We start from the raw sequence: 14,722 nt of genomic DNA, 5'->3' as shown, positions 1-14,722 counted from the left end.
GTGGCTAAGACTAGCATTGCATTTGAGTGCCTAGTCCAGTTGAAACAGAACACTAAAATATTGTTTAGTGTTATGTGCATAAAGCTCTGGTATGGCCACAGGAGGAAATTGGAAGCATCACCATTTTAAACTAAACAATATTTCCCATTATGTCTGATTAGTTTACACCAGCGTTCACCAATCTGGCTGGGGCTGATGGGAACTGAAGTCTAAAGCATCTGGAGGGCACAAATTTGGTAAAGGCTGGTTTACACTATGGTTAGTGAAGACACCAGGAAATGAGGCATGTCAAATGAGTGTCTAGGCATGTCCGAGGTGGTCAAGGTTCCCCCAACCACCACCACAAAGGAGCCCTCAACTACACCAGCCCTGGAGCTGGCACAGTTAACTCCCTCACATTGGCTCCGTTCGCATGTAATGCTAAGCCAATGCATGGCCAATGGGTAGTCATTTATTTATTTATTTATTTATTTATTAAATTTATATACCGCCCGACTAGCAATAGCTCTCTGGGCGGTGAACATAAAACAGCATAAAAATACAATAAATAACAAAACAATACTAAAATACAAGCAACAATCCAACACAATAAACATTTTTAAAATTAAATCAGTGTAACTTAAAATGCTTCAGAGAATAGGAAGGTTTTGACCTGGCGCCGGAAGGAGAGCAGAGTCGGCGCCAGGCGTACTTCCTCAGGGAGACTGTTCCATAGTTCGGGGGCCACCACTGAGAAGGCCCTAGATCTTGTCATCACCCTCCGGGCCTCCCTGTGAGTTGGAACCCGGAGGAGGGCCTTCGTAGCAGAACGTAGTGCACGGGCCGGTTCATATCGGAAGAGGCGTTCCGCAAGGTATCGTGGTCCCGCACCGTATAAGGCTTTATAGGTTAATACCAACAGTTTGAATCTAGCCCGGAAACATATTGGCAACCAGTGCAAGCTGGCCAGAACAGGTGTTATATGCTCGGACCGCTTGGTCCTTGTCAGCAATCTGGCCGCCGCATTTTGCACTAGTTGTAGCTTCCGAACTGTCTTCAAAGGTAGCCCTACGTAAAGCGCATTACAGTAATCCAAACGTGAGGTTACCAGAGCATGTACCACTGATGTAAGGTCCTCTTTACTCAAATAGGGACGTAGCTGGGCTACCAACCGAAGTTGGTAAAACGCATTCCTAACCACCGAGGCTACTTGAGCCTCAAGTGAGAGGGAAGAGTCTAAAAAGACTCCCAGACTACGAACCCGGTCCTTTAGGGGGAGTGTAACCCCGTCCAGGACAGGGTATATATCCACCATCCGATCAGAGAACCCGTCCACCAACAGCATCTCAGTCTTGTCTGGATTGAGCTTCAGTTTGTTAACTCTCATCCAGTCCATTGTCGAGGCCAGGCAACGGTTCAGCAAATCGACAGCCTCACCTGAAGAAGATGAAAAGGAGAAGTAGAGCTGCGTGTCATCAGCATACTGATGACAACGCACTCCAAAACTCCTGATGACCTCTCCCAACGGCTTCATGTAGATATTAAAAAGCAGGGGGGACAAAACTGACCCCTGCGGGACCCCATATTGGAGAGCCCGCGGTGTCGAGCAATGTTCCCCAAGCACTACCTTCTGGAGACGACCCGCCAAGTAGGAGCGGAACCACTGCCAAGCAGTACCTCCAACTCCCAACTCCGCGAGCCTCTCCAGAAGGATACCATGGTCGATGGTATCAAAAGCCGCTGAGAGATCAAGGAGAATCAACAGAGTTACACTCCCTCTGTCTTTTTCCCGACATAGGTCATCGTACAGGGCGACCAAGGCTGTCTCAGTGCCAAAACCGGGCCTAAAACCCGATTGAAATGGATCTAGATAATCAGTTTCATCCAATAGCGCCTGGGTCTCAGGGGTTTTTAGACCCCTTACTTTTTTGGAAGCCAGATCCCAACAGCATCCCTATGTCTCCAGCGTCCTATGAGCCAATCAGCACGAAAGGGAAGTGTGTTAGCTACTGACAACGGTATTCTAACTTGCTTCCTGTCCTTTGCTGCTGATTAGAGCCAATCAGAGTGAAAGGAGTTCCTAATAGTTCCTACTTCAAAATGTCAAGTTGTGGAGAGTGAGAATTCTGTAAGTACAGAAAAAGAGACATTGAATTCTGACGATAGCATCCCATCTATGTCATGAAACAGTTTGGCAGCAGCAGGGGTAAAACATGTAAACACTGAATTCAGTAGTTCAAGCAATATCTCTGACAGTGAGAAAGGAAAGTCAAATGGTAAAAGTGAAAGAGAAGCAAAAAGCAGTATTCAGTCCTGGCTAAATTATTCAATAATTTTAGAAGGTTCCATAATCTTAGAAGGGGGTGTGGCTGTGAGGGGGCATGGCTGTGACTATTATGAAGGGACCCTGCACTTCTGAATTTGCCACTACACTACTGCCCATGGCTTAGCACCAATGTGCAGGCTTCCAGAAAGGAGTTCACAGCTGCTTTGCTCCTCTTCTGGACCTGTTGCCCTGCTGTGGGCTCAGCTATGGTTTGGTTTAGCATGTCATTTAATCTGGGTTCATGGTTTCTCTCCTTCAGACAAACACAAACTGTAAACCAAGAACAAACTTTGGTTACAGCCCACAGTTTGTCCAGAGTGAGACAAACCATGAGCCTGAATTCAGGTGACAAGTTGAGCAAAACAGCAGCATAGCAGCAGTAGCAGGACCAGAAGAAGAGCAAAGAGGCTGTGTTCTCCTCTCCAGGAGTCCACTTGTTCACACATTTGCACTAAGGCTTAGCACTATGTGCAAACTGGGTTTTTCACTGCAATGGGAGGGGGGAAAGAATGACAAAAAAGTAGGGGGGAAATCACACCCTACCTACTTTCCTGAAAAGCTGAGGAGAGGGTGTAGTTCCATCATAGAGTCTCTCCACCATCTCCACAAGATTGTTTTGTAAAGGGTAAGACTTTTGTAGCTTTCATATGTCATGCAAGGTGGCTGATCTCCCCATCCCCATCTGAACTTCCAGGACCAACAGATGTTACATTTTTCACAGTGCAGCTTTCAGCTTTCTGTCTCAGTAATGGCACTGTGCCATTTTTTCTAATGAAAATAGATGCCTCACTTAGGCTTGTAATTTTTTTTTAAAGAAAAGACACATTACAGAGGAATGCTATTACACAGCCAGCAGCAAAGGAGTAATAACAATAATGATAATAACAATGACATGCAGCCCTTATGTAACAGACACTAAAAAGACACTGAGCATAGGCTAAAGATTCAGTCCTGTGCACATTTACCTGGGAGGAAGGTCCGCTGAATACAGCGGGAACTTACTTGTGAAAAAATATAGAAAGGATTGTGCTGTTAAGTTTAGTTTCAGTTAATGCATCAGAATGTAGAACACAACTTTCCTCCCTAGTAATGCACATATGATATTCCCTAGATTCTACTATACATCAGACATCCTATGACTAAGACAGATTACTGCTTTAGAGTACGGGCGGGCAGAAGTTAGAGTGGAATATGCTGGTACGTCTCTCAGTTTGCAGTAGATCAGCAAGGAATTCTGACAGTGTTTATTGTGGGATGGGAGCTCCTAACACCTGCAATTTCTTTTTGCAGTGTCCACATGAGGAAGGGCAGGATATCATCATCATCATCATCATCATTATTGTTATTATATGCCAGCCTGTATTTTCCCCCTATTTAATCTAAATTTAATATTTCTGGGGGAAAACCGATACTAAAATCTGTTACCAGTGACACATTTGCAATATCTCCTCAACTCATTTACATTATTATTATTATTATTATTATTATTATTATTATTATTATTATTATTATTATTATTATTATTATCATCATCATTATTATCATTATTATCATTATTATTATTATATACCACCTTATAGCCGAAGCTCCCTGGGTGGTTTACAGCAATTAAAAACATTAAAAACAAGTATACAAATTTAAACCATACCAAATTAAAACCCATAAAAAACTGTCTGCAAGCACACTTAAGGCTGCTGACAGGAAGAGTGTTTGGGGGGAACGCCAGGAGTGGATTTGTGTGTGAAAGGACCACGAGCTCAGTTCTGGTTCTGATAAATTCCTGGGCTCAGCATGTGCTCAGAGTCACCTTGTTCCTTCATTCTAATCATATCTCATTCCCAGCGCTAACATCAGGGATCAGCATTGCTGGGCACCTGCCGAGTCCCATGACCAGTGTGGTGTACTGGTTAGTTTCGGACCAGGATCTGGGAGATCAGGGTCACATCTACAACATACATTTAAAGCACATGACTTCCCCCAAAGAATCCTGGGAACTGTAGTTTTTCCCTGCAAAGCTACATTTCCAGCACCCTTAAACTACAGTTCCCAGGATTCTTGGGGGGAAGCCATGTAACCCAATGATTGAAATCCCCACTCTTCCATGAAGCTCACTGGACCAGTCACTATTTCTCAACCTAACCCATCCCACAGAGCTGTTGTGAGGATAAAATGGAAAGCGGGAGAACAATGTGTGCTCCATGGAACTTATTGTAAGAAATGTGGGATGTACATGTAACAACAGCAATAGTAAGGGCTCTCTTTCCAGTCCCTAGAGTCTCCTAGCCCTGCTTCTCCCTTCTCCTTGCTACCAATGCCCTATTCAGCTGCTCTCTCCAAGTGAGCTAGCAGTAACAGGAGCGAAGAGAAAAAGTAGTAACCTCTGCACTCCTTGTCCTCCCATCTGGTAGGTGGTATGGGCTGGCTCAGAGGAATAGTCCTGGGCTTCTTCTTGGAGGAAGGGCAGGCTATAAATAAATAAATAAATAATGGGCAAGTAAATGGGTAGTGGCAACTGTGACAAGGAGGAAAAGGGTGCTGCACTCAAAGAGGGGGACCCATTGATTGCATCTCAATTCAAGGGCCCTGAAATCTGGAACTTGCACTGAGCCACTCTTTTGCACCCAGCTTCAGTTTCTTTAAGGTTCTAGTAAAAAACAAAGAAGATCCCAAACATCTATGTTCTCATAGTTGAGATGTATTTGCATATAGCACATACTGCTTTCTAGCAAATGCACAGTGTTTTACTATATTGCCGTTTCGTTTTTAATCTATGCTACAATTGTTTGATTAGTGGAATATGCCCGCTCTCCCGGTTTGATAATTTTGGATACAAAACTTTCACAAGGCTGCATTCCAGAGTCACACAATTCTCTTGAAAAGGGGAAAGCTCATGCATCCATAGGGAAATCTACTGATGGGCCTTAGCAAAAAAAGGGGCATATACAACATACACACATCAGTCCACTATCTTTTTAGGAGACACACGGAAAGGCTTGGAACTGAGAAAGGGCATCATTCACACAATTAGTGTTTGCATGGCATTAAAAAAGTAAAAGAGCAGATGCAGGGGGAGGGCATGAATTTGCACTGTAGCACGGGGGAGGGAGCTTTAATCCTACTCCCCACCCCACCCGCTGAAGTCCGTAGCCAGATTGAGACACCATATCTGTTATTTGCATTGAAAAGAATGTTTCCATTTACCAGCACTGTAGTAGCCAGCCACCCAGTTGATGCCTTGGCAGTTCCTCTTCCCAATACTGTATCCTTTTGGGCATTCCCGTTTGGACAGAATTCATTATTTATTTATTTATTACATTTATATACCGCCCCATAGCCAAAGCTCTCTGGGCGGTTTACAGCAATTACCACTTACTCCACAGATTATTTATTTTTTCTCCACATTGTCATGCATTGCTGGAGCCATTCTTTAACTACAATATCCTACATCTACTGAAAACACTGTGTGTTATTATTTAACCTTAGACTTTCAGCTTTGAAGATTTTGAAAGGCATTCTCCAAAATTGTGTTTGGTGGTGTCCATCCAGTTGATAATAGAACACGGGAGCAATCCCCCCACATATTAAAAACTGAACACTCCTGATAAGAAGGCTTTCTGGTCCCCAGTTCCCTAAGGGAGCCAACTGCACTCGGTACTTATCAGGCCCTTTTCATCTTCTGAATTTGTAACAAACATTAACCAATTAATAATTAAAACACTGAATAATTTAACACAAAGGCAAATCTCAAGGAAAACCAGGCAGAGAGGTCTTTGCCCAGCACTCTAAAATAGAATGGCATCTAAACAGAAATATTGTTTGCATTTCATATTGACTTCCATTTATATTCTCAGTGCTAATGCTATCTTTTTTAAGTAGCTTTGAGACTTTTTCTTTTGCATAAATTAACTAACAAATGTAAATAATAATGTCTATAACATTTTAAATGTACGGATATGAACTGCTTTACCGTTTGTTTATATTATTGTTATCATTTATTACCCGCCCATCACCCAGAGATCGCAAGGTAGGTTACATAATTTTAAAATATGCATTGAAAACAATTAAAAACAACCTAAAATCACAAAATAGGGTGTGTCCTAAAAATACACATCTCAGGTGTCAAAGGCCAGGGTAAAGAGGTATGTCTTTAGCATTTGCCTAAAACCATACAGTGAAGTTGCCAGGCAGCTATATGCACTTCTTAGGGGCTGCCACAGAGAATGCCCTCTCCTGGGCCACCAACCCTTGAGCTTCTGAGGGTGGTGGAACTACCAAAAAAGCCCCCTCTGCTGATCTCATCACCCAAGAGGATTTGTAGGGAAGGAGGAGGTCTTTCAGATATTTTGGAGTTAAGTCATTTATGGCTTTAAATACAAGCTTCAGCACCTTAAAATGGATCTGAAAATGAACTGACAACCAATGCAGCTGTTTTAAAACAGGGGTTGTATAAAATCTAAAGGGAACCCCAGCCAGTAATCTGGCTGCTGCATTTTGGACCACTTGACGTTTCAGAGTCATCTTCAAGATCATTCCCACGCAGAGTGCATTGCATATTATTATTATTATTATTATTATTATTATTATTATTATTATTATTATTGTTGTTGTTGTTGTTGTTGTTGTTGTTGTTGTTGTTGTTGTTATTGATGTTGTTGTTGTTGTTGTTGTTATTATTATTATTAAGATTTCTTAATTGCCTTTCACCATGAAGCCACAGGATGGATTACAACAATTTAAAAATATAATGTTAAAATCAATTAAAACAAATTACAGAGTGGTTTAACAGTCAATCCTTCTTCCCAAGGAACTCAGAGAATTGTAGCTCTGTGAGGGAAACAGAGGTCTCCTTGGAACTCTCAGCACCCTTAACAAACTGCAGTTAGCAGGATCCTGTGAGGGAAGCCAAGTGGTATGCAGGGCCAGCAGGGCCACTTGAAGGTGGTGGTGACATGGCGGCAATGCCACCAGCAGGGGTTTAAGTAGGCCTGGCTGTGTCAGAAGATTAGTGCACTGTGCGTGCACACCTGCCATCACCCAAAATGGCGGGGGGCATCTTTCCCTCATAGAGCTACAATTTTGAGAGCTTTCTGGGAAGAGGGATTGATTTATAAATCACTCTGGGAATTTTAGCTCTGCAAGGTGAATAGGGGACTCCTAACAACTCTCAGCACCCTTAATAAACTACCCTTCCCAGGACCCTTTGGGGGAAGCCTAAACTTTTTAAAGTGGAATAAGAGTGACATAAATTATATAGTGTGAATGTGGCCTATATCTAAATATCAGCAAATGCATTTTTCCCTGAGCTAATCTGCTAGTGAAAATGGTATGATTCATATTCCAAGCCAAAGGGAGATCCATCTCTTTTCTTATTTTTCATTGGCACCAAATAAATCATACAGATGCAAAGCTCCTTCTATTAGAGGAACACTGTGAGGGCAGAATTAATACTCAGATGCAAGATAAAAATGGCTAAAAACCATCTCCAAAACTAGTGGGGCTTGGTTGGTTCTTAGATTTTAGGCTGCGATCCTAAACACACTTCAAGGGCATTAGCCCCACTGAATGCAGTGGAATGTTGAAAGAAATATGCACAGGATGAAACTGTTAATTATGTGTTGCCAGGACTACCTACAGTGAAGGCAAGCACACACAAGCAATACATTGTTCCATTAAAAGGTAAGGTTGTTCCAAAATATTTTGCCACCACATGTCCTCAGAGATGCACCCCAGCAACCTCTATAATAACTGCAGTGGATCCTTAAGGCATACCTCTCAGACAGGAAGCAAATACTCGGATAGATTGTACAGTTAAACTAGACATGGTCCAAACAGTTGTCTGTAATCATCACACACATTTCTGCCCAGATTTTTCAGCTGAAGTGACTTTTCACACATTTTCTTGTCTAAAGTGGCAGTGGCCCCAGGTGTATACAATTATGCATGGAATGGAAACAATAGATAAAAGTTTTCCCCCTTCTCTCATAACACTAGAACTCATGGACATTCAATGAAGCGAATGTTGGAAGATTCAGGACAGACAAAAGAAAGCACTTCTTCATGCAGCACATAGTTAAACTGTGGAATTCACTCCCACAAGAGGAGGTAATGGCCACCAACTTGAATGGCTTTAAAAGAGGATTAGACAACTTAATGGATGATAAGGCTAACAATGGCTATTCGCCATGATGGCTGTGTTCTGCCACCATAGTCAGAGGCAGTATGCTTCTGAAAACCAGGTGCTGATAGCCGCAGGAGGGGAGAGTGTTCTTGCACTCAGGTCCTGCTTGTGGGCTTCCCATGAGCATCTGGCTGGCCACTGTGAGAACAGGCTGCTGGACTAGATGGGCCATTGGCCTGATCCAGCAGGCTTTTCTTATGTTCTTATGGCCAACATTTTCACCAAGAATTATACAAATCCAATCCAAAGGGCAAGCACTGCTACTAAGTGTGCTACATGCCAGATATGCAGTCTGCTGTGCCTTAGAACAGCCTTGTCTCTAGGATAAGCAGCTGAAGAAGAGATAGCTCAGCGGTGCTGAGGAGAAGTGCAGAGGGCATGCTAGATTATGTGGCACACTTGAGAGTGCCACAAACTGCTAAAGCCAATGTGGCAACCCTGCCATAAGTTGGACATTCATATTTTGTAGATGCCACAATGGCTTCCACAAGTAATCCCTATTTCCAAAAAAATTAAGCAGTCTGAAGCATAGGCATTCAGATTACGGGCCCCTCTAGACTGGGAGTTTTGTGTGGGTGTATTCTGCAACACATAATTGATGCAATAATATTTTATTTATTTATTTATATTCCATGTTTTCCCAAAGAGCTCAAGGTGGTATACACCATTCTCCCCCTCCCTATTTTATCCTCACAACAACCCTGTGAGGTAGGTTAGGCTGAGAGCCTGTGACTGGCCTAAGGTCATCCACTGAACTTCTTGGCTGAGTGGGGATTTGAACACTGGACTTCCAGGCCCAGTGGATTAGAGATGGATTTATACTGGAACATCCTCACATTCTTTCACTTGATTAGTTGTTCTGCAATGCTTCCTCAGTGTTATTGCATTATTACCATTTGAAGGGGTGCTCTTGCAAGATAGAACAAAAAGTGGAACAAAAATTAAAGTGGAACATTTGTGGTATATAAAGTTACAGAATTTCAGCAGGAAGTTATGGAAATTGGAAGATTGGAAATGAGGCAGTATGCCCTGAAACTTTTGTAGGCGCATACTGTACTGAAAGTGGGACCGCGTATAACCACCCCAATACCATAATGAGCATACATCATCATGAATGCACCATAAAAAGGGTGTCTGGAGGGGCCTTACAATATTTGAATATTTCTGGTCAATTGTGGTGAGAACAATCAATAAAATGCTAAATATTATTATATCTATGGATCCAACTTCTGAATTACACATGTTATACTTGCAGAGTTTCAAAAGATCATATTCTATCTTCTAAGAACAATGCATCTGGTGTTTCATAAGCATTGGAAGGATGATTCCATAGCTACTAAAAGAGACAGAGTGGTCAAAAGTATGGGAGGCTATGAAATTAGTCACACTAACAGTTCAATCCTATGCATGTTGACCCAGAAGTACCATTGTGCTCAATGATACTTATTCCCAGGAAAGTGTGCACAGGATTACAGCTTGTTTTAATGAAATTTGTTTATAAACCACAATCAGCCATGATAGCTGATGTTGCAATCTTTTATAAAGGTATATGAGCTGGAGGATAAGTTCATTCTATGGTCACGTTTGTTGTAATTTCTCTAAGAGAACTCCACTCTGATACAGGGTATATGTGTGATGTTGGAAATATCCAGCAAAATAAAATAAAATATAGTTAAACATTCTTCCAAATACAGATTGGCTTGCAAAACCAATCGGACAAAAAAGGGGGGGAAAGAGGGGAAGACATTGCTACGCCAGTGTTTTTATAGCTGTTTTCCCTCTTGTTTTATTGATGTGCCTGCATGTGATGATTTGCTTTTCCCTGCATTGTCTTTTTATTGTAATTTTATTGCTTTTTGTATTAATTATTATTTTTTTTCATTTATTTATTTTTAAAATGTACAAATTGCCCTTCATCCAAAAATGGATTTAAGCACAGTATTGTGACACTGAAGTTTGCTTATATAGTTAAATATGAATATTGCTCATTTTGGGAATTGTGGTATAGTAAATTTACAGTTAATTTACTTGTGTGTGTGTGTAAAAAGAAATGCTAATTTGCTGCCTGGTGTTGTTTGTATAAAGCTGTGTTTGCAAAATAACTGGGAAAATTAGGTCTTGTTGCAATGTCCAGCTGTGCTGAAGAAGAAAGTATCAAACTTTGTTGCAACGTTCAAGGTGAAAATGGGAAAAACAAGTGTGAATAACAACTCCAAATATGGAGCTAGGAAGAGAGGGGAAGGTACTAGTGGGCATGGTTAAAGTGATGTAGTTATGATGCTAATGATGCTAATGTAATTAACATAACAAGCTGATAAAAAGGCCAGCAAGGCTTGGTTTTGCCAGAACTAGCTTTGGCTGCTTCTCCACGTGCACGTGTTAGTAATAAATATACTCCTTCTCCATCATTGTTTCATCATTTTCTGAACTCTTTTGGGGTGAGTATTGGGAGCAAACTCAAGCCATTAGGACCCCTAAAAGGGGCTAAGGCGTTTTGTTTGTAACAATTTGGCGACTCCGCCGGGATTCATTTTTCTGGCGTTCCTCTTTGCCTCGGGCATGGTCCACAGGAGGTTGGGGAAAGAGCGCTCCAGGCTATCTTCAGCCTGCCCAAGCCTGTGAGAGCGGATCGGGGCGATAAGGTATCACCATAATGACTCCCTTTTATAACTGAAACAAGGTTGGAGTGGAGCAGGGGATTGAACGTTCCAACGTCTTTGGCTGGCAGTGGTAAGGAGCCCAGTGGGCTTAAGTGTGAAGAGAGTGGTGTGTGGAAGTGTGTGAATGAGACAGGGCGTATCCCCAGGTGGTTTACCCTGAAGTGAGTGCGGACCGTGAGTAGCGTGTTTCCCTACCTCCGCGAGGAGAAGGGCCGCGAAAACCGGGAAGCGAGTGTTGTACGTCATCTGTCCGTTGTTTTGTCTCAGACACCCCCAGGTTAGATGGAGAGGCTACCAGAAAATGGGGCAGGGTGCTTCAAAACAGGAGGGGACAGAGGGGACAGAGGGGACAGGACACAGGGAAGTTAAGAAAGGGTCTAGAAAGAGTCAAAAGAAGAAAGGCGATTGGAAAATGACCCCCCTTGAATGTGTTTTGCAAAATTTTCCTAGATTTAAGAAAAATTTTATTTCTTCTGGAGGGCCAGTCCCGAACGAAGAACAATTGTCAATGTTTTGTGATGAAGAGTGGGTGGAGCTGGGTATTGATTGGCCGCTGGGTGGGACGTTCAACCTCACTAAGGCTCGGCAGTTGGAAGCCACCCTCTTTAACATGCTGCCAGACGAGACAACCTCGTGGTGGTATGCACGGGGTTGGAGAGCCATCTGCCTAGACCCACCACAAGAATGTGCGCTGACTATGGCGCTGGCTCAATGTAAAATTAATGAGGGGAAGAAATTGAAAATTAAGCCCCCAGTCCTCCAGGCAGAAGAAGAAGAATGTTTAGTTTCACCTACGGCCCCACCCGTGATCCCTTTACCGCCGCCTCAGGGTCCGGTGATTCCCCTACCAGCACCAGCACCACCAGTGCTACCACAGGTGGTCCAACAGCCACCAGCCCAAATTCAGCCACCAGCCCAAATTCAGCCACCAGCCCAGACACCACCATCTCAAAATCAGCCCCCAACGTATCAACAGTTGACTACCTTGCAGACCCAGTCCACTAGTTTTGGAACTCCGTCTGGAACTGTAGCAATGTTCCAGGATTTAAGTCAATCTTTAGGGCGGCAGAGTCAAGAATATGATATTTTGGATCGTTATACCCACTCTGTATTACAAAGTCAGGGTTTGGGAGCTTCGCCTCAAACGATACCTCCACGCCTCCAGATGATTGAGGAAGTTAGGAGAGAGAATCAAGGAGTGAGTGGACATACCTTGCGGAGTGGAAGGACATATAGTTCCACTCCCATAGGCAATGACGTAGGTAGAAATAACCCTGAACTGGAAGATAATTTGGCTGATCGCACCTTTATGGGACCAATGCGGCAAATGCTTGATGGTCATGGACAGATTGCTTATGTGCATGTGCCTTTTACTACATCTGATTTGTTTAATTGGAAAAACCAGATGCCAGGTTTGAGAGAAGACCAAGATAAGCATTGTCAATTGTGGGAGACTATTTTTGCCAGCCACCATCCCACTTGGGCAGATATACAGACATTAATTAATACCCTTCTTAGCCCAGAGAAGTCATTGGTACTTTCCCAAGCCAATGCTCTTGCATTAGAAGAACAGAGACAAGGTGGCAATGCGCCCGGTTTAGCCCCAGATCGTGTTCTACCAACAGCAGATCCTCAGAGGTGGGTTCAAACCCCAGGAGCAGCGGCCCCCGAAATCACCACGTATAAATGGTTGATTTTATATGGACTTAAGCATGCCATTCCTAAACCAATGAATGTGGCAAAATTATATGAAATTCATCAGGAAAAAGAGGAAACTCCCTCTGCTTTCCTTAATCGCCTTACTACAGCTATGCGGAGATTTACTACCCTTAATCCCGAGGGTGTTGGAAATCAAAGGCTCCTAATTTCTTTGTTTATTGGCCAAAGTTCTACAGACATTTGAAAGAAATTGCAGAAGGTGGAAGGAGTGATGGGTATGGGACTTGGACAGATAATAGACATAGCGTTCAAGGTCTATGTAAATAGGGATGAAGCAAGTAAGAGGGAAGAAGGAAAGTTGATGAAAAAGCAATACAGTATGATTGAGAAGCAATGTGACATGATTGCGGCAGTGGTTGGTGTGAATCAAAGAGACAGAGAAAGAGGGCCAAGGAGGAGATTAGAGAAGGACCAGTGCGCTAAGTGTTTGAAGAAAGGCCATTGGGCGAAGGACTGTAGAAATGAGAAGGTACCTAGGCCCCGCCAAGATAGGCGAGGAGGCCCGTATGGCTATAAAGAGGTTCCTGGCTCTCGGGACGACTACAGGGAACCCAGGACAGTTTCAAGCTCTGATCCGAACCCACCTTATATTCGGATGGCGGCTGCCAGAGGGCAACAGGAGGAATCAGAATGAAGGTGGATGGGATATGAGGGCGGCTCGCGGGAAGAACCATATGTGTCCCTTACCCTGGATAATTCGGCAGTCCAAGGACTAGTGGATACAGGAGCGGCCTTCTCTATGATCCCACGAGCAATGTTCCGTCTACCCCTGACCCTCAGTAAAGAAACCAAGGATGTAATGGGAATAGAAGGACAGCGTCGTCGCAGCCCTTTGTCCCAACCCATACAGGTACACCTTCCAGGAAGACAAGATAAACAACAATATTTTACACATCAGTTTTTGGTTTCGGATGGTTGCCCCATTGCAATATTTGGAAGGGATCTTCTAGCAAAGCTCCAGGCCCAAATCACATTTAGAGGAAATACCTTAGAAGTAAGGATACCAAAGCAACAAGAATGCGCTTTCCAAATGATCTTAAGGGGGGAGCCGGAAGCTAAAGGGAGACAACAGTGGGAGCCTCCAGAAGGAATTCATCCCGATGTTTGGGCCAGAAAGAATAATCCTGCTCGTGCGGTCAATGCTGAACCAGTGAAGGTCAGATTGAAGCCTGGGGTAGGCCCGACCCCAGTACGCCAATTTCCTTTGAAGCCAGAGGTACGCCGAAGTTTGAAGGAACTGGTGATGGACTTCATCCAATACCAATGGTTACACCAGACTACTAGCCCACATAACACCCCCATATTTGGAGTTCTCAAGGAAGGCCGCCCAGGACAATATAGATTGGTGCAAGATTTGCGAACTATTAATGAAAAGGTTCTGGAAGATGTTCCAGTAGTGCCAAACCCACATACTTTGTTGGCTCACGTACCTGGCAATACTGCTCGATTTACTGTCATCGATCTAAAAGATGCATTCTTTTCAATACCCCTTCATGAAGATAGCCAAGACCTTTTTGCATTTCAATGGGAGGATCCGATTGACCTCCGACAGTGTCAGCTGACCTGGTCCGTGTTGCCTCAAGGGTTTATCAGCTCCCCATCTGAATTTACTAAGGCATTACAGAAAGACTTGGGACCTTGGTACAAACGACAACCAACGTCAGCATTGCTGGTCTATGTGGATGATCTTCTGATCTGTAGCCCAGATGAAAAGAGTAATGAACAAGACGCTGTGAGCCTTCTGAACCATTTGCATGCCTGTGGATATCGAGTGTCCAAGGATAAGGTGCAATGGAATCAGGAGAAAGTGACTTATCTTGGATACCAACTGTCACGGGAAGGACGAATGTTGTCAACTGA

General features: G+C 43.4%; 1 protein-coding gene across 1 annotated transcript in view; it reads right to left on the bottom strand.

Annotated features, from left to right (window-relative positions):
* The window catches only part of NECAB3 (N-terminal EF-hand calcium binding protein 3), a 152,009-nt gene that overhangs the window by 72,693 nt on the left and 64,594 nt on the right, over positions 1 to 14,722 (bottom strand). The gene's annotated exons all lie outside the window — the stretch shown is intronic.

This window comes from Rhineura floridana, chromosome 6, assembly GCF_030035675.1.
Source record: "Rhineura floridana isolate rRhiFlo1 chromosome 6, rRhiFlo1.hap2, whole genome shotgun sequence".
NCBI lineage: Eukaryota > Metazoa > Chordata > Lepidosauria > Squamata > Rhineuridae > Rhineura > Rhineura floridana.
Note: the sequence above shows the minus strand (reverse complement) of the source record. Positions and strands in the feature narration are given on the sequence as shown.